Genomic DNA, 27,718 nt, shown 5'->3' with positions numbered 1-27,718 from the left:
GTGCTCGCTTCCCATGGAAGCAGGCCCTGGTTCGATTCCCGGCCAGGTTGGAGATTTTCTCCGCTGCAGGACTGGGTGTTGTGTTGTCCTCATTATCATTTCATCCTCATCACCGGCGCGCAAGTCACCCACTGTGGTGTCGACTGAAATAAGACTTGCACTTGGCGGCCGAACATCACCAGTTGTTGCCTCCCGGCTGACGATGCCATACGCTCATTTCCATTTTGAATGGAAGGGAAGGCGCGACAGCTATTTTGACTTGGTTTGGAGTGCGACTTGCAAGGGGGCGGTTGCCCTTCACGTTTCCAATTGTAGTTTTCTAGCTTTTGATAAATTTAAATGCAAGACAATCCGATTAATCATAATTGTATGACCTTAAATGAAATGTTATTTTAAAGTGCATGTTATTCGCTGTACGTAAGTTACACAATTCGTTTAAATCGACTGTTATTGTGCTACATAAAAGTTGTTAGCCTGAAATGTTTTCTTGGGGCGAACGGCACTGGGCAGAATGCTTTTCAACATGGTGGGAACTTACATTAGAAGGACAGACAGAAGGCGGATGTTAATTCAATGGAAATGGCGGTTTCAGCAGCTTTATCTTCTGAAAAAGGTGTGAAGTCATCCATACGAATACTAAAATAAATCCTCTAAATTTCGTTTACATGATAAATCACACAAGTCTAAAGGCTACAAATACTTAGAGTTTACAGCTCCGTATAATTTAAATTGAATTGATCGCATAGGTAATATTGCTGGAAAAGAAATCAAAGACAGCGATTTATTGATGGAACACTTAGAAAATGCAACAGGTCTCCTAAAGAGACTGCGTTCACCATGCTTGTCCGTCCTCTTTTGGAGTATTGCTGTTGCGGTGTAGAATTAGCGTCACATGGGATTGACGGAGGAAATCGAAGAGGTTCAAAGAAGTGCATCTCGTTTTGTCTTATAGCGAAATAGGTGAGAGAGTTCCACGGACATGATACGTGCATTGGAGTGGCAGTCACTAAAACAAAGGGGGTTTTCGTTGAGGCAGGACCTTGAAACGCGTATGTATTCAGTACCAGCGATGGCGAGGCATGACAGAACCTCTGACCAGAGAGTTATTTATCGTGTCTAGTCTGCGCTTGACTGCGCGAGAGTTCAGTTGCGAGTTGGACTCGATCGGAAGTAGTGTGTGTGGAGTCGGCAGAGCGAGTAGGAAGTTGCGAGCTGCAATGAGTCGTTAGTAGTCAGCCGACTGTAGTAGCGAGTGGACGGTAGTACTGAGCGGGCGTCGGCATGGATCGGCGCCGTGCGCCCTTTAGATCTCTGGTCAAGGTTCGGGACGAGGTATATTGTTATCTAAGGTAATGAAGCAGCATTGTGCTCAGCCAATAATATCTGTTAATTGTAATTAATTTGTTCAAGAAATGCCCCAATAATAATTTTGTTTTCAAAGCAATCGTTTTTAAGAAAAGAATCATTCCAATTGAAACTATATTTCCTATGCTTTTCCTCCCAGAATCAATTTATCAGATTAATTATTGCACAGGGCCTAAGGTCAGCTCAGCTGCCCTTATAAAATTTATTAGGTTCACCTTAACGTTAATTTTGTGGGGTCTTAACATTTTTGCACATTTTTATTATCATTGAGTTTTATTACTGTGGGAAGCTAACATTTGGCATTATTTGCAATTCTATTCAATTCTTTTCACTTTCTTATTTTCACGGGGAGGTTACAACCTTCTCGTGGAATTTCCATCCTCAAGTTTATCCTTCGATTGCGAGAACATACTGTTGGCGCCCGCCTACATAGGTAGAAATGGTCATCACGATAAAATAAGAGAAATCAGAGCTCGCACAGAAAGACTTAAGTGCTCGTTTTTCCCGTGCACCATTAGAGAGTAGAACGGTAGAGAAATAGCTTATATGTGGTTCGATGAACCCTCTGCAGGCATTTTTTCGTGAATTGCAGAATAATAATGTAGATGTAGACTAAATGGGAGTTTAGAGTACTGAAATCAATGTTGGGAAGCTTAGAATAACCCAACTACCAAGTTCACAAATCAGACGAAAAATTTGATAGAAGGTTTCACTACAGAACAAAACGACGACTTGGCAGCATACCTGAAATATATATATGCGAACAGAGGACATAGGATGCCTATTAATGTATGCCTATTAATAAAGCGTATATATATGCTTTATTAATAGGCATCCTATGTTCTTTGTTCGCAAGTCAGAAAACACATCTGGTGTGCGAGCGATCGTTTTCAATAAAGAAACAGCAACAGTAACTGTACTTTGGTATAAGCAATAAAAGCAATTACACATTTTTGAAAATGATATTAAAATATTTTCTCATTGTTAACGATTTTTCGAAGATTCCTTAGTTCTTAGTCTAAAGTGTTCATTAAACAACTTTAGATCTCGTTTATAAGTTGACGTAGCCAATAATTTCAACTTTTATGCAGTAATTGCACAAAAAGTATCCTTATCCCCTTCTCGCTTCTGCCCCATGGATGAGGCCTAACAGGAAATATGTAAGCATTTCTTTGAAAAATGTAGAAAATACTTAAAACTCAATTTTACGTGATTTTCAGGTAAGTTATGTTAGGTTGCACTACAAAGTGATTTTTTTATTGTTTAAGAAGTGTTTTCTTGTGCGACTTCATTTTAAAAAAGTTATTAAACATTATGTATTTCGTTCTGCCTCTAGTTCCCCCTCTCCTAGATATTTTACGGTAGATATTGTTTCCAGCAATTTGTCATCAATAATGTACTTGCACAGATGTGGATTTCCTTTCCTACTTATGCGCAGTATGTTACATTTATTTACGTTCAAGGTCAACTACCAGAGTCTGCACCGTTTAGCAATCCTCTGCAGGTTATTCTGCAAATTTGTTGTCTTATGGCGTTGTTACTTTCTTACAGACAGTTGCATCATCTGTCATGACGTGCTTCCTCCACTTTCCGCTAGGTCATTTATGCTATCGTAAACAGTAACGGTCGTATATTTATTTTTATAGAGGAGATTTTCGTTCACCAAAACATAATTCTTGAGCATTAAACATGTTCTCCCCCATAATTCTACAACAGACTGACGTCGATGGTATAGGCCTGCAATTATGTGCATCTGTAGTACGAATCTTCTTGAAAATAGGAATGATCTTTTTTTTCGGTACTAGGTACATTTATTTCATTGCTGCAGCGATCTAACAAGTAAACTTACTCAATGAATACACTTCGATTGTCATCGACTTTGAATATGTTGTAGTGTAGAGCAGAATTAGGAATACAAGAGTTTACTTTCTGCGCAAAATCGAAGTGCATTCACCATTTTTTTGTCCCGAACAAATCAGTGGTTCCTCATTGTTCTACGGATTTAAAATACTATTAGAACAATAATGTACAAACAGTTTCAAATATAACAAAGTTAAACATGGGAAGGCTACAACTTGAAATAAAAACATACAGCATTTTTAAAAAGGAAAACACAAATACAACACAAGACATTTCATATTCCCTAAAATTAAATACATCTGGGAAAGAATTACTATACAACACAACACGACAATTGGCGGTGAATCGGACACATATCGGGTGCGTGCAGCTATATAAGGATATTTCTAGTTTACTTCTCACAAATGCGTCTTAGGAATATCACTTAATCATATAGTGTACGACTGAATATACTGTTAACTCCGCTATACGTTTTGCTATTAGTCAAATGTTGAAATGAAAAACAAAATAGTGTGGCGGTGGGGGGGGGGGGGGGGGGGGGGGAGGGAGAGAGAATTTCGAAAAAATAATTTTTTTTAGGCAATTCTGTGTGTATTGTTGTAGCGTACATTGGAAACTTCTATTTCAGTTTTTTTAAAAATCTGTTGCCAATTCTACGCTGTTCATACAGAATATTAAACTCATTTTTAAGGGAGTGTTCCATTCCCTTAATGGCCGTATGGGCACGTATAAAACAATATGTGTCTTATTTTGGTCTGCACTAGAACATAATCAAAGAAAATCAAAATGGAAGGGAATCTCTTGGGTAGGTTTGTTGTAAGATAAATTGCTACTGTAGTTGCTTTTCTATTCCGCGATCAGTTATCTCAATGTCTGGCATTTCGATGTTTCTTACGATGTTTGAAAGAAGGGACCGTGTTACGATCTTCCGCGCTGAAACAATTTCGGAAGGTCGAATGCATTATTTCGGCCTTGTCTCTGTTATGTTCCGTTTCGGTGCCAGTATGGTCACCCAGTGAATGAAAAGATGATTTCAAGACACTTGACGATTAAGTAAAACTGAAACTAACATGTCGGTCAGTTTCGCCTTTAACGCCGCCAACCCACAACGCATCTATACTTAGCGGGTTGTCGTCAGCTCAGCCCCTGCGTTCAGACTGATTTCCGCGGTAAACAGCTCAGTCCCCAAAGGGCCTACCGGTAATCAGCGAGAGATACAGAAGATAGCAACAGTGCTCGCTCCTGACCTGCGGCTCTTGCTACGACTCTTGATAGCCGATAGGAAAATCGTAACCTCCCACCGCGCTAGCTTTTCTGCCCGCGCGGAGCCGGTTGGAGCCAGTTTCGTCTTCGCCAGCAACGATTGATGTATCATCACCGTTTGAACACCTCCTCGTATTGGACGTCGCCTTCGTCACCCGGGTGGTTGCGCTTCCGCGACCTGTTCTATGATCCTTGGTGTTCTGCGCCGAGGAAAAATCGTGCTGTTCATTAGATAGAACTACGAATATGTACATTACTGGCCATTAAAATTGCTACAGCACGAAGATGAGGTGCTACAGACGCGAAATTTAACTGACAGGAAGAAGATGCTGTGATATGCAAATGATTAGCTTTTCAGAGCATTCACACAAGGCTGGCGCCGGTGGTGACACCTACAACGTGCTGACATGAGGAAAGTTTCCAACCGATTTCTCATACACAAACAGCAGTTGACTCGCGTTGACTGGTGAAACGTTGTTGTGATACATTGTATAAGGAGGAGAAATGCGTACCATCACGTTTCCGACTTTGATAAAGGTTGGATTGTAGCCTATCGCGATTGCGGTTTATCGTATCGCGACATTGCTGCTCGCGTTGGTCGAGATCCAATGACTGTTAGCAGAATATGGAATCGGTGGGTTCAGGAGGGTAATACGGAACGCCGTGCTGGATCCCAACGGCCTCGTATCACTAGCAGTCGAGATGACAGGCATCTTATCCGCATGGCTGTAATGGATTGTGCAGCCACGTTTCGATCTCTGAGCCAACAGATGGAGACGTTCGCAAGAGAAGAACCATCTGCACGAACAGTTCGACGACGTTTGCAGCAGCATGGACTATCAGCTCGGAGACCACGGCTGCGGTTACCCTTGACGCTGCATCACAGACAGGAGCGCCTGCGATGAAGTACTCAACGACGAACCTGGGTGCACGAATGGCAAAACGTCATTTTTTCAGATGAATCCAGGTTCTGTTTACAGCATCATGATGGTCGCATCCGTGTTTGGCGACATCGCAGTGAAGGCACATTGGAAGCGTGTATTCGTCATCGCCATACTGGCGTATCACCCAGCGTGATGGTATGGGGTGCCATTGGTTACACGTCTCGGTCTCCTCTTGTTCGCATTGACGGCACTTTGAACAGTGGACGTTACATTTCAGATGTGTTACCACCCGTGGCTCTACCTTCATTCGATACTTGCGAAACCCTACATTTCAGCAGGATAATGCACGACCGCATGTTGCAGGTCCTGACGGGCCTTTCTGAATACAGAAAATGTTCGACTGCTGCCCCGGCAGCACATTCTCCAGATCTCTGACCAATTGAAAACGTCTGGTCAATGGTGGCCGAGCAACTGGCTCGTCACAATACGCCAGTCGCTACTCTCGATGAACTATGATACCGTGTTGAAGCTGCATGGGCAGCTGTACCTGTACACGCCATCCAAGCTCTGTTTGACTCAATGCCCAGGCATATCAAGGCCGTTATTACGGCCAGAGGTGGTTGTTCTGGGTACTGATTTATCAGGATCTATGCACCCAAATTGCGTGAAAATGTAATCACATGTCAGTTCTAGTATAATATATTTGTCCAATGAATACCCGTTTATCATCTGCATTTCTTCTTGGTGTAGCAATTTTAACGGCCAGTAGTGTACTTTGTTTTGAAGGTCGAATTTCCTTTGTTGAAGCTAACGGAATCTACACTTTCAAAAACCAATTTTCGTTTTCTTGAAGAAATTTTCCTTCACCTAACTAAGAAGAATTTCTGGAGAACGTTTATTTTCTTTTGTTTTACTACATCAGTAACAGCAGACCGTATATCTTCGACGTTTACTTGTTCAAATAAAAAACTTACAGCTACTTGTGATGTTGTGGAAGCATTCCGGGTGAGGAGTCCTTCAAAAACCTCTTAGGGTTTTTACTTAGATCCGTTGACGAAGTTTTACTTTCACCGCCATTGAACGCTTCTCTCGTTGCCCTCTTTTGCTTCGTTTAGCTTTTGTCTGTCGGCTAGGTTTTGACTATTCTCGAATTTGCGATACAGCTCTCTTAGGTTCAGAACCTGTCATCAGCGTCCGCCAGAGACTGAGGATGTCGAGGGCCGCGTGCAGGACGCAGGGAGCTGTGAGCCGGGAACTGGGTTTGGGGGCGCAAAGGATGTGTGTGGAGGGCTATATTGGGGGCGGAGGTCCCGTATGACGCCGTGCTGAAGACACGGGCGGCCGGCTGGCCATGAATATGCATGTCCGCTGCTCTGCGAGGCGCGGCCGCTGTTTGTCAACTGATTAGGACGGCAGCCGGCGGCCGGAGGACGAAGGGCGGAGGGCGCAGGGCGCAGCCTTTGAGATTTCGCAGTCCGCCCTGCGCCCTGAGCCCTGCAGGCGCCACGGCTTGACGCAGAGATCGGCCCCTGGCGCTTCACACGCGCCGCCTGTACCGCTGCCGGCGGTGCTCAGCAGTGCGCTTCGCCAGGAATCGAGGAAGGCCACGCCACGTACCGCGATGATCCGAAAGGCATGTGCATTAGAGGTTTACACGAGGTGACAATAGTTGTGGAAAAGCGATATACCCTTATACAGTAATACTGCGTACATAAGTGACTGTAGGAGGATACAAGATGACTTGGACAGGATTTGTGATTGATGTAAAGAATGGCAGCTAACTCTAAATATAGACAAATGTAAATTAATGCAGATGAATAGGAAAAAGAATCCCGTAAGGTTTGAATATTCCATTAGTAGTGTAGTGCTTGACACAGTCACGCCGATGAAATATTTGGGCGTAACATTGCAGAGCGATATGAAGTGGGACAAGCATGTGATGGCAGTTGTGGGGAAGGCGGATAGTCGTCTTCGGTCCATTGGTAGAGTTTTGGGAAGATGTGGTTCATCTGTAAAGGACACCGCTTATAAAACACTAATACGACCTATTCTTGAGTACTGCTCGAGCGTTTGGGATCCCCATCAGGTCGGATTGAGGGAGGACACAGAAGCAATTCAGAGGCGAGCTGCTAGATTTGTTACTGGTAGGTTTGATCATCACGCGAGTGTTACCGAAATGCTTCAGAAACTCGGACGGGAGTCTCTGGAGGAAAGGAGGCGTTCTTTTCGTGAATCGCTACTGAGGAAATTTAGAGAACCAGAATTTGAGGCTGACTGCAGTACAATTTTACTGCCGCCAACTTATATTTCGCGGAAAGACCACAAAGATAAGATAAGACAGATTAGGGCTCGTACAGAGGCCTATAGGCACTCATTTTTCCCTCGTTCTGTTTGGGAGTAGAACAGGGAGAGAAGATGCTAGTTGTGTTACGAGGTACCCTCCGCCACGCACCGTATGGTGGATTGCGGAGTATGTATGTAGATGTAGATGTAGATGTAGAGTGGTAGTCGTGCGGCGGCGCGGTTCCTTTTCGTCCATTACCTGCACTTACCTGTGAATTCGTTGCAGCAGATCGCCGGTAGGAAAGCCGAGCAGAAACCTACAGTGCTGCAACTCGCACCAGGCTGCATACAACGTAACTGTTCTAAGAATCGTGGGAAAGGTGTTAATTTTGAATGAAAGGTGGAAATACTGGCAAAACTTCGGTATATTCTGAACCTTGAGATGTACACGTTCACAGCCAAGCGCGTGCTAATCTTAACAAAGTCATTCACAAACCCTTTCATTCACGTTAGCAAGTTTATGGCAAAGTATTTCCCGAAATCTGAACAGCTACTAAGCACGGATTGTTCTTAAATGAAAATGCTCGCCATGCTATTAAGTTTAGATGTCTAACGCACTCAGATTTTTAGTCACCGATCTGCTCAATATGCCACGCGAAATTACTGTCGTTTCTCATACACAAAATTATTTAAAAATACGTCCTTTCTAAAAAATACATCGGAATAAATATCCCTTCTCTTCAAAACGCTTTTGAAACTAGAACCGGAAAATTACAACTTCCTTCGGAGCTCACACTACACACGACCGTACCATTGAAAGGCTGGGCTCCGACTCCCTTAGACTCCTGTAAGCATTCTACCTCTCAAAGAGACAAGACGCTCGAAGAATACTCCGTTCTGATTGGTCAGTTTTCTTTAAGGGCAATAGAAAAACATTATTCTTTCGCGCTAGTCTGCGGTTTTCATGACTAACCAATCAACAACTAACACACTTTTTAACTGTACTTTTTCCCGAAATAAATATTTAACAAAAAGTGGTTCAAATGACTCTGAGCACTATGGGACTTAACATCTGAGGTCATCAGTCGCCTAGAACTTAGAACCTAACTAACCTAAGGACATCACACACATTCTTGCCCGAGGCAGGATTCGAACCTGCGACCGTAGTGAATATTTAACATTCTGATATTTTGTTTGTACTTTAAGTTTTTAACTATTTTCATTAGCACTCGAATTAGCTTTCCTTTTACCATAAACTTACTTAACATATTATGATACAAAACACCCCGGCGTCTGCATTCACATTGTCTTAAAACTTTCGCACACTAGTTCGTACAGCATTAATTAGTACAACAATGATCTACATATTTACTTTAGACCACATTCACGCATCATTCACACTACTAAAAGCACATAGAAAACTGTACAACATAAATAAACGAAAAAGCCTTCAAGAAATAAACAGAAAAATTCACAAAAACATTCTCTTGACCTGTTTCTTGAATGTCTCTGTGCAGTACTCTGGTGGTCAAAATTCTTAATTACATTATGGTTCTTTCTGTCTAGTCCTGTCCTCTACTATCCTCTAGCAGTTGAAAATTAGAACTACGTACTCGATTCAACTCGCTTCAGACCATCTGTCACTGTGCATGCATGACTATGCAGGTAGCATGGCTCAATACTTCTGCACGGGAGTTCAGCGACGTGTTAAGTCCATGTCACGTCGAGTTTCTGCACTACACCGGACAAAAGGAGGTCCGTCACCTCAGCGTAAACTGCTACTGTTTGTTCTGCGCTTATGCTTGCGGTTTCTGCAACACACGCAAACCAGAGAACCGAGATCTGTTTTGTACTGTACTGCGAAAGCAAAGAGAGCTTCACTGCAAGTTTAAACGCAGCCAAAACCTCTCAGACAAACAGAAGCTAAACGATGTCAAAGTTAGCGTAAGGAGGGCTATGCGTGAAGCGTTCAGTGAATTCGAAAGTAAAATTCTATGTACCGACTTGACAGAAAATCCTAGGAAGTTCTGGTCTTACGTTAAATCAGTAAGTGGCTCGAAACAGCATATCCAGACACTCCGGGATGATGATGGCATTGAAACAGGGGATGACACGCGTAAAGCTGAAATACTGAACACCTTTTTCCAAAGCTGTTTCACAGAGGAAGACCGCACTGCAGTTCCTTCTCTAAATCCTCGCACAAACGAAAAAATGGCTGACATCGAAATAAGTGTCCAAGGAATAGAAAAGCATCTGGAATCACTCAACAGAGGAAAGTCCACTGGACCTGACGGGATACCAATTCGATTCTACACAGAGTACGCGAAAGAACTTGCCCCCCTTCTAACAGCCGTGTACCGCAAGTCTCTAGAGGCACTGAAGGTTCCAAATGATTGGAAAAGAGCACAGGTAGTCCCAGTCTTCAAGAATGGTCGTCGAGCAGATGCGCAAAACTATAGACCTATATCTCTGACGACGATCTGTTGTAGAATTTTAGAACATGTTTTTTGCTCGAGTATCATGTCGTTTTTGGAAACACGAAATCTACTCTGTAGGAATCAACATGGATTCCGGAAACAGCGATCGTGTGAGACCCAACTCGCTTTATTTGTTCATGAGACCCAGAAAATATTATATACAGGCTCCCAGATAGATGCTATTTTCCTTGACTTCCGGTTCAAAAAATGGTTCAAATGGCTCTGAGCACTATGGGACTTAACATCTATGGTCATCAGTCCCCTAGAACTTAGAACTTCTTAAACCTAACTAACCTAAGGACATCACACAACACCCAGCCATCACGAGGCAGAGAAATTCTCTGACCCCGCCGGGAATCGAACCCGGGAACCCGGGCGTGGGAAGCGAGAACGCTACCGCACGACCACGAGATGCGGGCTGACTTCCGGAAGGCGTTCGATACAGTTCCGCACTGTCGCCTGATAAACAAAAGTAAGAGCCTACGGAATATCAGAGCAGCTGTGTGGCTGGATTGAAGAGTTTTTAGCAAACAGAACACAGCATGTTGTTATCAATGGAGAGACGTCTACAGACGTTAAGGTAACCTCTGGCGTGTCACAGGGGAGTGTTATGGGACCATTGCTTTTCACAATATATATAAATGACCTAGTAGATAGTGTCGGAAGTTCCATGCGGCTTTTCGCGGATGATGCTGTAGTATACAGAGAAGTTGCAGCATTAGAGAATTGTAGCGAAATGCAGGAAGATCTGCAGCGGATAGGCACTTGGTGCAGGGAGTGGCAACTGACCCTTCACATAGACAAATGTAATGTATTGCGAATACATAGAAAGAAGGATCCTTTATTGTATGATTATATGATAGCGGAACAAACACTGGTAGCAGTTACTTCTGTAAAATATCTGGGAGTATGCGTGCGGAACGATTTGAAGTGGAATGATCATATAAAATTAATTGTTGGTAAGGCGGGTACCAGGTTGAGATTCATTGGGAGAGTCCTTAGAAATTGTAGTCCATCAACAAAGGAGGAGGCTTACAAAACACTCGTTCGACCTATACTTGAGTATTGCTCATCAGTGTGGGATCCGTACCAGATCGGGTTGACGGAGGAGATAGAGAAGATCCAAAGAAGAGCGGCGCGTTTCGTCACAGGGTTATTTGGTAACCGTGATAGCGTTACGGCGATGTTTAGCAAAGTCAAGTGGCAGACTCTGCAAGAGAGGCGCTCTGCATCGCGGTGTAGCTTGCTTGCCAGGTTTCGAGAGGGCGCATTTCTGGATGAGGTATCGAATATATTGCTTCCCCCTTCCTATACCTCCCGAGGAGATCACGAATGTAAAATTAGAGAGATTCGAGCGCGCACGGAGGCTTTCAGAGAGTCGTTCTTCCCGCGAACCATACGCAACTGGAACAGAAAAGAGAGGTAATGACAGTGGCAAATAATGTACCCTCCGCCACACACCGTTGGGTGGCTTGCGGAGTATAAATGTAGATGTAGATGTAGATGATACAGCTTAAAACACTATCAAATTAAAATTCTACGCACGCGAGAGCATGCACTGTCTAACGTTTTCCAAAACACCGCGCATAAAATCGGCATTTTCCCGGGTATCACGTACGTCGCGTTCTGTTGGTAATAGAAAGGTGGGGTCAAAAGTTGAGGATGGTCGTTGAGGTAGGGATCATTTGTACACCCAACGGAAGGATCGCCTTACTACAAATATCTTACAGTACAGGGTGAAAATCTGATATTACACACTTTCTCCATCTCAGACAAATGGAGCAAATCGGTTGGTTATTTTTGCATTAGATGTGATCTACGGTACGCCTTACGAGGCCTTAGGAGGCACCATTAAGTTCATGAGCGGTTCCTGAGCAAGCCCAAAAGCCGTGGTGTCTGGGTAACAAACCTGAGCCACGGATTCCAAGACAGCTATGTACAGCAAATGGCTAAAATTTCTACGATATATTCCTACGATTGAGATCTCGTTGAAAATTTCCTTGATATCTTTATCCGTTTCCGAGAAATAGAGATTCAAAGTTACCATAATTGTACACGGAAAATGAGCAGGCAAAATCCGCTCTGAGGCAAAATATAGTTTATAAAGTGGCTTAGCACTCAGAAATATGCTGCAAATTGCTTCCGTTATCAGAAGGATTCTGATTACCCTATGTTGTTGTAGTACTGGAGAACACACAAAATTTTTGTGCATATAAAATGCTGTCTGTGGTGTAAAATTATACAGTTTTGCGTTATTTCAGTTTCATATAAGCAGACTATCAACATTTTACTGACCCATAAAGTTATTTTCATATGATTGACGTGCCCTGCTGTAGCAGGTAACCAACGGACAAATGCTCCTACAGAGCACAAAAAAGTCTGTTTAACAGACTTTGACCCAAAATTGGGGTACCAGCTCGAATGCCAAAGTTTTTGGGAAAATTTTTAAAGATACGGGGGAAGGTAGAATGGAGCAGCTGTTAACCACTCTTCAGTCAGAGTGCTTTAAATAAACACGAACATATGCGCATTTCTGTGCTCCAATAGGAGCATCTTTTCACTGGTTTCTTAATGTATCTGAATAATATGTATTAGTCTAGCCCTTGCCGAGGACTGCCGCCTTATTGTGGCGAGGGGGTTGGTTCAAATAGCTCTGAGCACTATGGGACTTATCTTTTGAGGTCATCATTCCCCTAGAACTTAGAACTACTTAAACCTAATTAACCTAAGGACATCACACGCAGCCATGCCCGAGGCAGGATTCGAACCTGCGACCGTAGCGGTCGCGCGGTTCCAGACTGTAGCGACTAGAACCGCTCGGCCACCCAGGCCGGCGTGGCGAGGAGGTTTCTGCACTCTATGACACAGCGAAGTGCGCTGGCAGGAGTTTCAGCAAGGCCACCGAACTTGGCTGTCTCTTGGGAAAGAAGTCAGACGAAGAACAGTTCACAACACAGATGGCTTGGGGGAGGGGGGTGCGCTTTTAGGTGTAAGGAAGACGACCGTCGTATAGAGGACACACTTGATGGAAAACAGGGAAGGATACCTTACAAAATATGGAGAGATGGCTCCACAGCGGTAGTGAAGGCGACCATCTAAGGACGTAGGCCGCTCGTGTTCTCGCAGTAGCGTTCTCCATTCCCGAGCCTGGGGTCCCCGGTTCTATTCCCGGTGGGGTCAGAGATTTTCACCTGCCCCCAGATGACTGGGTGTTGTTGTGTCGTCTTCATAATCACCATTAATCCCCGTTACGGTCAGAGGAAGGCAACGGCAAACCATCTCCATTAGGAGCTTGCCTAGTACGGCGGTGCGGGTCTCCCGCATCGTTCCCCCACGCTCTGCCAAGAAGCATGGGACTTCATTTCCTTTTCCATCTAAGGGAGACAAACCCAAAAGAGGAACCGGTGTACTGGTAGCTCCACTATATAGCTACCCTGACTACAAGCAGTATCCCATAATGGGGGAAGTAAGTATAATACTACTCAGAATTTTTAGAGAAAAGCAAGCTGGGCGGACAAATTTAAGACTACCTTGGTATTAAAAAGAATCAAAGAGCTGGAATAGACAGTCCATTCTGATTGATTACTTGGAATGTTCGCAGTTTTAAAGTTAAAGTAACAGAACTTGGCCGGCCGGAGTGGCCGTGCGGTTCTAGGTGCTGCAGTCTGGAGCCGCGTGGCCGCTACGGTCGCAGGTTCGAATCCTGCCTCGGGCATGGATGTGTGTGCTGTGCTTAGGTTAGTTAGGTTTAAGTAGTTCTAAGTTCTAGGGGACTGATGACCTCAGAAGTTGTCCCATAGTGCTCAGAGCCATTTGAACCTTTTTTTTTTTTTAACAGAACTTGAAAAGGCACTAAATTCACGAAGATCTGACTTAGGTATTACAACAGAAACTAGGAAGAAATCAAGAGGTTCCACAACAATAAACAGATATGATATGATCCACAACAGAATCCCTCAAAACGGAAGAGCCTGTGCTGGAGTTGCTATTCTGTCGAAGAAGAGTTAAATGACAAAATACATTCTTACATCCTCATCAGTGAAACGATAATTGTGGTGAGAACATAGATATCAAGGTAATTGGAATATACACGCCAGAAGAGGGCGGGATGATGACTCTGAAGAATTCTACGACGTTTTGCAAAGAAACCTATGTAAGATAAACAAAAATGATTATCTGATAATAGCAGGAGATTTAAACACAAGGTTAGGTAATATCTATGTGGCAGATGATATTGGTTCTAAATGGGAAAATTTAATAAGCAGTACTGGATATAGACCGAAGGCGCTCTTATTAAATAATAACTTACGTATAATAAAACGCTTTCTTCAGGCATAAGCTGCCCACAAATACACCTGGTCAGCTAGAGGCTCTGCCACGATTATCAACTACTTGGCAGCAAATAAGGCGGCTTAGCCTCTAGTGCGAGACACAAGAGTATTCAAAGATCCAGATGTCTCTTCATAAGCTTTTAAACAGAAACAAACTAATGCTGATATAAAATTTAATTGACATTTACTTCAACAAGGGAGCATCCGGTTATTGCATCAGAAAAAAACTTAAGGAGCACCTGAGATTAAAATCAAATGTGTGTGACATCTACTAGGAATGGAATAATTTTAAAGCAGCAATTGGGCAGTGGTTAAGCAGCAACAGAATCACGTCATACAAGAAAGCAAAGTTTCTTCCGAGGGGATCTGTGATACTGGGATGATGAAATACATACTCTAATTGAAGATATGAGTCACACATACTTAAAAATGTTAAGTTCACCGGATGATGTAAATATGACGCTAGATTATAAAAGAAAATGAGCCGTAGTGGAAAGGCAAGTCAGGCAAGTTAAAAACCATTATTGGGGACAGTATATTACACATAATGAAGGTGTAAGAGGATAATGATGATGTAAGAGGAGGACAAGACCAAACATACAGAAATAATGAGACATTTAAACAAAGAGGAAAAGAACATTCCGGAAACTAATTGTATAAAACACTCTGGACAGATGTGCAAGATACTCAGATGGTTCTGTCTGAAGAGGATAGGGACGTATAATAAATAATGCTGGAGGAACTATAGTATGCAATAACTTTTAGCAGAAACAGGAAGACTCAAGGGCATGATAAAACTAATATACTACTTATAAAGTGTGAACCAAACATCGTAAAATTAAGAATATTAGCTTTTATGAAAACGTGCTGGCAAAGCCTTTATACACTCCTGGAAATGGAAAAAAGAACACATTGACACCGGTGTGTCAGACCCACCATACTTGCTCCGGACACTGCGAGAGGGCTGTATAAGCAATGATCACACGCACGGCACAGCGGACACACCAGGAACCGCAGTGTTGGCCGTCGAATGGCGCTAGCTGCGCAGCATTTGTGCACCGCCGCCGTCAGTGTCAGCCAGTTTGCCGTGGCATACGGAGCTCCATCGCAGTCTTTAACACTGGTAGCATGCCGCGACAGCGTGGACGTGAACCGTATGTGCAGTTGCCGGACTTTGAGCGAGGGCGTATAGTGGGCATGCGGGAGGCCGGGTGGACGTACCGCCGAATTGCTCAAGACGTGGGGCGTGAGGTCTCCACAGTACATCGATGTTGTCGCCAGTTGTCGGCGGAAGGTGCACGTGCCCGTCGACCTGGGACCGGACCGCAGCGACGCACGGATGCACGCCAAGACCGTAGGGTCCTACGCAGTGCCGTAGGGGACCGCACCGCCACTTCCCAGCAAATTAGGGACACTGTTGCTCCTGGGGTATCGGCGAGGACCATTCGCAACCGTCTCCATGAAGCTGGGCTACGGTCCCGCACACCGTTAGGCCGTCTTCCGCTCACGCCCCAACATCGTGCAGCCCGCCTCCAGTGGTGTCGCGACAGGCGTGAATGGAGGGACGAATGGAGACGTGTCGTCTTCAGCGATGAGAGTCACTTCTGCCTTGGTGCCGATGATGGTCGTATGCATGTTTGGCGCCGTGCAGGTGAGCGCCACAATCAGGACTGCATACGACCAAGGCACACAGGGCCAACACCCGGCATCATGGTGTGGGGAGCGATCTCCTACACTGGCCGTACACCACTGGTGATCGTCGAGGGGACACTGAATAGTGCACGGTACATCCAAACCGTCATCGAACCCATCGTTCTACCATTCCTAGACCGGCAAGGGAACTTGCTGTTCCAACAGGACAATGCACGTCCGCATGTATCCCGTGCCACCCAACGTGCTCTAGAAGGTGTAAGTCAACTACCCTGGCCAGCAAGATCTCCGGATCTGTCCCCCATTGAGCATATTTGGGACTGGATGAAGCGTCATCTCACGCGGTCTGCACGTCCAGCACGAACGCTGGTCCAACTGAGGCGCCAGGTGGAAATGGCATGGCAAGCCGTTCCACAGGACTACATCCAGCATCTCTACGATCGTCTCCATGGGAGAATAGCAGCCTGCATTGCTGCGAAAGGTGGATATACACTGTACTAGTGCCGACATTGTGCATGCTCTGTTGCCTGTGTCTATGTGCCTGTGGTTCTGTCAGTGTGATCATGTGATGTATCTGACCCCAGGAATGTGTCAATAAAGTTTCCCCTTCCTGGGACAATGAATTCACGGTGTTCTTATTTCAATTTCCAGGAGTGTATAACTGAGGAATGGAGTACAGCCCAGGTATGTTAAATTTATAAGAAAGTAAATAAACTCGAATGTTAGACCTGCAGAAGTTTTAGCCTTCGTAATGCTTACATAAGTTATGTGCTTCAGTTTTAATAAAATGACTATAGTCAATCGCTAAAACTATATTGTCAGATGCCCAACATGGGTTTTGCGAAGGAAGATCTTGCTCAGATGATATCTCTCTTCTCTGTGGCGCAACTAATAGAAAATACAGGGAATTCAATTTATCAACTTTTCTGTATACATAATTAGATTCGTTTCATGTTATTTAGCTTAATTTCGTGTTATTCGCACTCAGTAATTTGTGATTTAGCTTTGTGCTTCGTGTTTGTTGTCATACAGTGGTATAGAGATACATTAAAATATAGTATTCCAGGAAATTTTAGAAATTTTTTTTGGCATTTGGAAACTTATGTTAAGTTCCTATGGGAGCAAACTGCTGCGGTCATCGGTCCCTAGGCTTACACGCTACTTAATCTAACTTATGCTAAGGACAACACACACATCCATGCTCGAGGGAGGACTCGAACCTCCGACGGGGAGAGCCGCACGAACCGTGGCAAGGCGCCCCACACCGCGTGGCTACTCCGTGTGGGATAATATTCCAGTAAGCAGCCAATCCTATGCATATTACCTGAATTTTGTGCTTTCAAATTTCCCTTCTCTCTTTATCTTCTGTACGAATGAGTGAGTGAGTGAGTGAGCGAGTGAGTGTGTATGGCTCTAAATGGCTCTGAGCACTATGGGACTTAACATCTATGGTCATCAGTCCCCTAGAACTTAGAACTACTTAAACCTAACCAACCTAAGGACATCACACACATCCATGCCCGAGGCAGGATTCGAACCTGCGACCGTAGCGGTCACGCGGTTCCAGACTGAAGCGCCTAGAACCGCACGGCCACAGCGGCCGGCTGAGTGTGTATATTGAATTTGTCTTTTGTATGGTAGCAGTACAGCATCGCGATGTCAACTGTGGCAGTAACAGTGTATCCAACGTAGCTTTCTCATTCAAGGCAAAGATATTGTTGACCTTTGTATAGTCATTCGACAATAGTTAAAATGGTCGTGGAAGGACACCTCTGGTCTCTTCCGGCTACCTGGGAGATGTTTGTTACAGAAGAGTGTGCTTTTGGCAATCGGGGCTGTGCCTTTGGTCGGTGGAGGTGGTAGTCTACAGAGCGAGTTGGCCCTCTTTCGGGAACTGTTCTATAGTACTCCTATACACAATAATTGAGTCATAGCGATAAGGATGAACCTCTAAGCCTTTGACTTATTGTGGTGGGCAAAATTCTTTTTATCCTATTCTTGTGTGTGTGAATCATGTGTGTTTGGGTGAACTTTTAACATGCATCCTTAAGATATCCTTTTTTACTATTAGCGCAATATACTTCAGCTCTCAGTATGATAATGGTATCAGTGAGTTAAATAATAAAATAACAGACAACAACAAATCATAGTTTAAAATTACGTTATGGATTTTTAATATTACGTTTTTTCTGAATAAACTGTGATGACTGTTTCTGAAACAAACCCGTCCGCTTTTGTAAGATTGCTTTAATATACCAAACCTGGCGTTGCAGAAGCGTAAAAGACAGGCCTTATATTTCTAGTATATTTAAGACTACCAGAGCCCTCATCTTACTCTGTTACTCGCTCCTGTGAACGGGAACGCGTTATGCAGATCTTGATGCCTCTCGCGTCCATCTACAAAAGGCAATGATTTTAATATTTTATATTTCTAGTTTTTACTGAGTTTAACGAAGGCGATGTTGGCCTGATATATTCGACGATGCCCTTTGGCTACACTGACTAAAGGATTCTTCTAAGAAATACCAAATTAAGGTATTTGCACCTTCAAAATTTGATCTGTTTATACATGATTATAGGTTATCCAAGTCTCCACAACGCGATCGCGATTCTTAAGTAGATGTATTTCTTCTCTGTTTTCTATGTAGATAACCTGAAGAGGCCTAAATAAGGCGAAACGCGTCGTTGAAAAATAAAAAAATAAAATTGCAACCAAGACTGTTTTTAACTATTACTGTTAAGCACTGGTTTGCTGTATGCTACATATGGATTGGAAGACCTTAGGGAGCTTACAAAGCACCACATGTTCATTGGCAGATCCTGAGGAAATCCCGAAAAACCACGATTTTTGCTACGAAAAGGACCAAGTGTGGGAATGTCCACTTTTCTAATTTCTGTTCACCGCAAATCACACCCCTATACATTTACGCCCAAACTGGTACTGCAGTGACAAAAAATAAACTGATGAGAGTCTTAATGTGCTTGAAAAGAAATTGATATGATTATCAAAAATTAAGTAAAACTGGAAAGACTTCAAATTCAATGACATGTTTCTAATAATATTTTTACGCTTTTAAGAAACAAAACATAAACCGGTCGTTTTCGATGAATTGCGATTGATGGGCAAAATATCTAGAAAAAATAGAAATCGAGCGATTTTGTGTTAACCTTATACACTGAAGCGCCAATGAAACTGGTATCGACGTGCGTATTCAAGTACAGAGATATGTAGACAGGCAGAATACGGCGCTGCGGTGGGCAACGCCTATATAACACAACAAGTGTTTGGCGGAGTTGTTAGATCGGTTACTGCTGCTACAATGGCAGTTTATTAAGATGTAAATGAGTTTGAACGTGAAGATATAGTCGGCGCACAAGTGATGGGCCCTTGTAACGATGAAGTGGGGATTTTTCCGCACGACCATTTTACGAGCATGCCGTGAATATCACGAATCCGGTAAAACATCAAATCTGCTACATCGCTGCGGCCGGAAAAACGATTCAGCAAGAACGGAACTAACAATGACTGAAGAGAATCGTTCAGCGTGACAGAAGTGCAACCCTTCCAGAAATTGCTGCAGATTTCAATTCTGGGCCATCAAGTGTCAGCGTGCGAACTAGTCAACGAAACATCCCCAATATGGGCTTCCGGAGCCGAATTTCCACTCGTTTACCCTTGATGACAGTGGGACAAAAAGCTTTACGCCTCGCCTTGGGCAGTCATCACCGACATTGGACTGTTGACGACTGGAAACGTAATGTCTGGTCTGACGAGTCTCGTTTCAAATTGTATCGAACGGATGGACGTGTACGGGTATGGAGACAACCTCATGGATCCATGGACCCTGCACGTCAACAGGAGACTGTTCAAGCTGGGCGGGCTCTGTAATGGTGTGGGGCGTGCACAGTTGGCGTGATATGGGACCCTAGATATGTCTAGATACGACTCTGACAGCTGACACGTAGATAAGCATCCTGTCTGATCGCCTGCTTCCATTCATGTACATTGTGCATTTCGAAGGAGTTGGGAAATTCCAGCAGGACAATGTGACACACTACAAGTCCAGAATTGCTGCAGAGTGGTTCCAGGAACACTCTTCTGAATTTAAAAACTTCTGCTGCCCACCAAACTCCCCAGACATGAACATTATTGAGCATACCTGAGATCTTGCAACGTGCTGTTCAGAAGAGATCTCCACCCCCTCGTACTCTTACGGATTTATGGAGAGCCCTGCAGGATTCATTGTATCAGTTCCCTCCTGCACTACTTCAGACATTAATCGAGTCCATGCCATATCGTGTTGCGGCACTTCTGCGTGCTCAGGGAGGCCCCACACGATATTAGGCTGGTGTACCTGTTTCTTTGGCTCTTCAGTGTATATGCGTATTTATTTTATATGTGTCAAATTATTTAAATCTGTTAAAGTATATAAATAAATAGCCAAGGCATTACTGCCCTATAGAATTTGTTTCATATCGGTAGGACGACCAGGTGTATCAGGGGAAAGAAGGGGAACAACGGAAAATGCCCCTACCTGTCCACAAAAAGGCGATTGTGTTTCTCGTTGAAAGATTCTGCCAGAGAAGTTCGGAACCGGCTGCGTCAATCCTCGTTCCGCCTTTTTCACCAAAAAATGCGAGCGTATTCACGCTTTTTTGTGCTGAAAGAGATTAGAATAGAGACAGTAACGGTCGGAGAAAGCGGAGACAGTCTCGGAGGGAGGCAGAGAGAGAGAGAGAGAGAGAGAGAGAGAGAGAGAGAAAGAGTAGACAGTGGTTGTGGGAGAGAGAAAGTGGTAGTGAAAGAGAAAGAGAGACGGATGCAAACAATTGCAGTGGGAGTCAAAGATAGAGGAGATACTGATGATCAATGAGAGACAGTGTCAGTAAAAGAGTAACAGAGATGGGAGGAGACAGAAACAGTGGGACCAAAAGAGAAAGGAGATAGTTGAAACAAAAAGAGATGAGAGGAGACCAGGCATAGGTTTTGGGGGGTTTGGACCCTCTCATATCGGTAATCTTTAACAAATAGGTTAAACCTCACTTGGATATAGGCGTAAACATAAGTTGGACCCAGAACATTTTTCAATTGCTTAGCTACGGTGGCGCAGTGGCAGTCGGTAAGAAAGCCAGAAGGAGACAGTGTAAGTGAGAGAAGATACAGTGGAAGTGGGATGTACGGTAAATGAATGATAGGAAAAGGAGACAGTGGGAGTGGGTAATATATAGACATTGGGAATGAGAGGGAGATGTTGAGTATGAAGGATTGACTACAAAGAGAGATGGGGTACAAGGATTTAGAATGTTCTGTATTGAAAGAGCACGACCGTGTTTACATGCCAAAATTTTTGGCGTCGGCGGCGGAATGAGGACAGAGGCAGCTGGTTCCCGGTTTCCTGTCAGAGTCATTAGCGGCTGATCTTTCCTACATCTATATTTATACTTACTTCGCAAGCCATCGCTCGGTGTGTGACGGTGGGTACTTTTCGTATCACTTTAATTTCCCCTCTCCGATCCCATTCGAGAATGGCGATTGAGAAGAATAATGGTTGGTATGCCGTATGAGCTTTAATTTCTCTGATTTACTAGTCCTAGTCATTGCGCGAGACATATGTGGCAGGAAGTAATATATTGCTGACTTTTCCCGTCAGAATTGCAGCACCGAACCTCGCAGTGATGCACAACACCTCTCGTGTAGCGTCTGCCACTCGGGCTGACTAAGCGATTCCGTGACAAAACAGACAGGTCTTCGTTGGTTTCTCTCTGTCTTTTCGTTTAATTCACCTGGTAATTCTAAGATAAATGAATAATACTGAAGAGTCGTTCGAACAAGTGTTCTGTAAGTCACTTTTTTCGCGGTGAATTACATTTTCTATAGATTCTCCCAATGAATCTCAGGCTGTCATATACTTTTTCTACACTTTGGTTTATATAGTCATTCTACTTTAGGTCACTCCAGATGGCTATTTCTACGCCTTTTACGGTTGTTACTGTTTTCCTTGATTTATCGCGAAAGGCGCAATCGAAAAGCATGGATTTTTTCCAGTTACTTATCGCAGTATGTGACATTTGTTTACATTTTGTTTCAGCTGTCTTCCCTCCTTCTTCTGATGGGCAACCTCTCTGTAGACTGCAGTATCGTCTACGAATATCCTCACGGAACCTCAGACATTACCACTAGATCACTTGTACACATGGAACACAGGACCGTGTCCAATTCAGGATGTAAATGTGCTGAGTTTCGAGGTGAAGAGTGTTTGTAACATTCATTGTAGGATGAAACAATGCCCCGTCGATGAGTACATGCTCCTGCTGAACAGCTTCAGCCATTTCAACGGGATCTCATTGTGGGGCTGCGGGAAACTGGATGGATTTATCGACGGATTGCTGCACATGTTGGGCACAACCTGTCGGCGGTGCGCTGTTGCTTTCAACAATGATCTTTGGGACATTCCAGGATATCTAGACCAGGTTCAGGAAGTCTGTGTAGTACCAACGCATGTCAAGATTGACACGTTGTTTGAGCAGTGATGGTCCACCTAAGATCATCTAGGGACGAATGTTGCATGCACCTGTTGTGTCATCAGTGAGCATTGGAAACCGTCTGCTTGCAGCAGTACTGTGATGACGTATCACGTATCAAGTTTGTCTCTCGCCAGGCTACCACTGATACCACACCGTCAAGCCTGGCTGCTCTGGTGTCGTGAAAGAGATGACTGGAGAGGGGAATGACGCTCGGTTGTCATCAGCGACGAGAGTGGGTTCTGTCTGTGTGTCCTGTTTCGTTCCTGGATGATGTTCGGTTGATCATGATGTGCGAGTTACGGACGTGCGCTTGTATGGCGCAGACGTGTTAAGCTGCCTATCACTGAGTGCATTCGCCCACGACACAGAAGCACACCCCAGGCTTCATGATGAAGGGGACATCAGTTACAGCTCGTCGTCACATTTGATGTTTCTTCAGTGTAAAGTAACTAGTTCCTTCTACATCGCACCGGCTGTAATCTCCGTGCTATCGCCATTTCTTCGACAGGAAGGTGATGTGCTTTATCAGCAGGACAATGCACGTGCGCACACGGCTGCTGCGACACGACGTACTCTTCGTGATGTAAAACTAATATCCTGGCCAGCAAGACCATCAGATTCCTCACCAATAGAACACGTGTGGAACACGATGAAGCGGGAACATACTCTTTGTACACTGCCTGCAAGAACCACTGTCGAATTGCAACAGAAGTTGAAAGATGCTTGCTGTGATCTATCGCAGAATACCATTCAGCACCTTTATGATCGTTAGCATATGAGAATACACGCCTGCGTTGCCGGCAGAGGGGAGTACACAGTGTAGTGATGCCACTCTTCAAGCACACTTTTCTGTGGCACGTGTGTTTCAATCGGTCTGAGTTTGTTATCATATGCTCCTACAATGATGATCTACCAATCAGTTCACTTGTCAATAAAGTAACCTTGTCGTTGAGTTGCATCTTTTTCTGCAGTGTATATTGCAAACACTACCAACATTCCCTCGGGATATTCCTGACATTACCTTTAATCTGTCGAATTTGTTCGATTCAGTATGCCATGGTGAGTACCCTCCGCAAGTAAGTCCTGAATCAAACTACAAATCCGGTCCGATATCCTCCAATACGGATGGAAAAACTAGTAGAAGCCGATCAGTTTGGATTCCGTAGAAATATTGGAACACGTGAGGCAATACTGACCCTACGACTTATCTTAGAAGCTAGATTAAGGAAAGGCAAACCTACGTTTCTAGCATTTGTAGACTTAGAGAAAGCTTTTGACAATGTTGACTGGAATACTCTCTTTCAAATTCGGAAGGTGGCAAGAGTAAAATATAGGGAGCGAAAGGCTATTTACAATTTGTACAGAAACCAAATGGCAGTTATAAGAGTCGAGGGGCATGAAAGGGAAGCAGTGGTTGGGAAGGGAGTGAGACAGGGTTGTAGCCTCCCCCGATGTTATTCAATCTGTATATTGAGCAAGCAGTGAAGGAAACAAAAGAAAAATTCGAAGTAGGTATTAAAATCCATGGAGAAGAAATAAAAACTTTGAGGTTCGCCGATGACATTGTAATTCTGTCAGACACAGCAAAGAACTTGGAAGAGCAGTTGGATGGAATGGGCAGTGTCTTGAAAGGAGGATATAAGATGATCATCAACAAAAGCAAAACGAGGATAATGGAATGTAGTCGAATTAAGTCGGGTGATGCTGAGGGTATTAGATTAGGAAATGAGACACTTAAAGTAGTAAAGGAGTTTTGCTATTTGGGGTGCAAAATAACTGATGATGGTCGAAGTAGAGAGGATATAAAATGTAGATTGGCAACGGCAAGGAAATCGTTTCTGAAGAAGAGAAATTTGTTAACATCGAGTATAGATTTAAGTGTCAGGAAGTCGTTTCTGAAAGTATTTGTATGGAGTGTAGCCATGTAGGGAAGTGAAACATGGACGATAAATAGTTTAGACAAGAAGAGAATAGAAGCTTTCGAAATGTGGTGCTACAGAAGAATGCTGAAGATTTCAGGCGTGCCGCAGGGGAGTGTCATGGGACCGTTACTGTTCACAATATACATAAATGACCTGGTGGATGACATCGGAAGTTCACTGAGGCTTTTTGCAGATGGTGCTGTGGTGTATCGAGAGGTTGTAACAATGGAAAATTGTACTGAAATGCAGGAGGATCTGCAGCGAATTGATGCATGGTGCAGGGAATGGCAATTGAATCTCAATGTAGACAAGTGTAATGTGCTGCGAATACATAGAAAGATAGATCGCTTATCATTTAGCTACAAAATAGCAGGTCAGCAACTGGAAGCAGTTAATTCCATAAATTATCTGGGAGTACGCATTAGGAGTGATTTAAAATGGAATGATCATATAAAGTTGATCGTCGGTAAAGCAGATGCCAGACTGAGATTCATTGGAAGAATCCTAAGGAAATGCAATCCGAAAACAAAGGAAATAGGTTACAGTACGCTTGTTCGCCCACTGCTTGAATACTGCTCAGCGGTGTGGGATCCTTACCAGATAGGGTTGATAGAAGAGATAGAGAATATCCAACGAAGAGCAGCGCGCTTCGTTACAGGATCATTTAGTAATCGCGAAAGCGTTACGGAGATGATAGATAAACTCCAGTGGAAGACTCTGCAGGAGAGACGCTCAGTAGCTCGGTACGGGCTTTTGTTGAAGTTTCGAGAACATACCTTCACCGAGGAGTCAAACAGTATATTGCTCCCTCCTACGTATATCTCGCGAAGAGACCATGAGGATAAAATCAGAGAGATTAGAGCCCACGCAGAAGCATACAGACAATCCTTCTTTTCACGAACAATACGAGACTGGAATAGAAGGGAGAACCGATAGAGGTACTCAGGGTACCCTTCGTCACACACCGTCAGGTGGCTTGCGGAATATGTATGTAGATGTAGTTGTAGATTAGATGGGTAGATTACATAACTAATGAGGAGGTGTTGAAGAGGATTGGGGAGAAGAGAAGTTTGTGGCACAACTTGACTAGAAGAATGGATCGGTTGGTTGGACATGTTCTGAGGCATCAAGGGATCACCAATTTAGTGTTGTAGGGCAGCTTGGAGGATAAAAATCGTAGAGGGAGACCAAGAGATGAATACACCAAGCAGATTCAGAAGGATGTAGGTTGCAGTAGGTACTGGGAGATGAAGAATTTTGCACAGGATAGGGTAGCATGGAGAGCTGCATCAAACCAGTCTCAGGACTGAAGACCACAACAACAACAACAACAACAACAATCCTCCAAGCTCAAAGTATTTTGTATGTAACGTTTCTATTAAAGTTTTTGTAAATGATACTTTCTCTAAGACGATATTGCTGTGCCAGTGTCAGACTGATGATTCACTGCGGCGACCACAGCCGTTAGTAAACACATCAGGTTAATTCACAATTGCGAATGATGACCACCATCAGCTGTAGAATGGACTGACATTAATGAAAATATGTCAGTATAATACCGGCACTGCAATATCCTATTTATCTGCTGACACCGGGCATTCGGCTTTGAAACAAAATGTATGATCTGTACGGGAATACACGTAAGGGATGTGTGAGTACAGATCGCAGACGTATGGTTGACGACATATAGAAGTTTGGGTCTGACTACGAGTAGTGCAGTGATAACCAACACGATGCATAGCCTACGTAATTCGGATAAGGCCACCCTCCCTGGTACACTGATTCAGGAGTTGGTGCCTCAATCCCTCCATCCGCCGATTCCTGTTGGACATATCACTCCAGCACTGTGTCACATTCGCACCTGTCTGATCGACTTGAGTTATCTGTTGGATGTCTTGCCGACCACGCGAAATCCTAGAACCAAGCACTTCTACCGCTAATTTCAACGGACGCTGCATGCTAATGTAGGTGAACGCCGACATCCGGCAGTTGGCTAGAGGTGGGTGTGGAGTAACATACACTCGCCTTCCGTTCCCATCACGGTCAGGGCGCTGTGGTGTGTGATAACAACTGAAAAATTCCCCGCCCGACAATATTTTCACACGATACATCTTGCCGAGGATCCTCTCTGCCCCAGATGTCGACACCGACATGCACAATTTCATTTGTGGTACGGCTACCGACTGCTGGCTCCTCAAACGGCGCATGTTGGCATTGTTGCTGCGATGGATGCCTCAGGCCGTAGAGCCCAGTGAACTGATCCATCCTGACGTCGCTTACTTCCCTGCTACTCGTCATAACGCCACGGTGTGGGTTAAGGTGTGGCATTGTCATACTTTTTTAATTAGAGCGTTGCGGGGTTGTTAGATTTCTGGCATTATTTAACGAGTAACTACACGATTTTATGGCGCAAAGCGGCGTATGTTACGCTCTTTGCGAATTTCTTGGGGTCGTTGTTACGTGCCCCCCAGACCATTAGGGTGTACCGGGTGTGAGAAGAGACTGAGATATTGCACATGATGGACTGATGAGTGACATCAACGGTAATTATAGGGTGTTTCACCCTCGCTGAACGAGAAGACGACCAGGACATCCCGTCGTCTGGCTGCAGTGGACACCCCCGAAAAAAAAAAGAAAAAAACGATAGAACAAAAAAGAATTACAAATAAAAATAGAACAAAAAAAATTACAATTAAAAACATAAGAACAAAACGAACAACAAATAAAATATAATAAAATATTGTACCCGTTCCTATATCCTTTTCTTTTTCTAATAAAATGTTCAGAGGCATAAAAAAGAAAAAAATATGGTGAGGCGACCACTCCCGATAAGCGGGAAATACGGGTTGGAGTCCCGGTCCGGCACAAATTTTCACTATCGTCATTCCATTATGGAGCTGATGGTAGTCATTACTCGCAATTGGGAATTCATCTGATGTGCTTACCCCAAGACGTTAAACACGACAATAAAGTACAAATTTTGCATTCTAAATAAATCCTAACTTCAAATAGGAGTTCAATATATTAAGCATAGGTTCTGGCAGAAGATCTCATGCAGAACTTCAGTGTTCTCTTAGAAAATATAAAATCCTCGAAAAGTTTGAGTACTTTCGCTTTTTCAGTGTCTGCAACTGTCACCAATAACTGCACAGTAAAAT

Source organism: Schistocerca piceifrons, chromosome 8 (genome assembly GCF_021461385.2).
Source record: "Schistocerca piceifrons isolate TAMUIC-IGC-003096 chromosome 8, iqSchPice1.1, whole genome shotgun sequence".
NCBI classification, from domain to species: Eukaryota; Metazoa; Arthropoda; class Insecta; order Orthoptera; family Acrididae; genus Schistocerca; species Schistocerca piceifrons.
The sequence above is the reverse complement of the archived record's forward strand: the minus strand, read 5'-3'. Positions refer to the sequence as shown.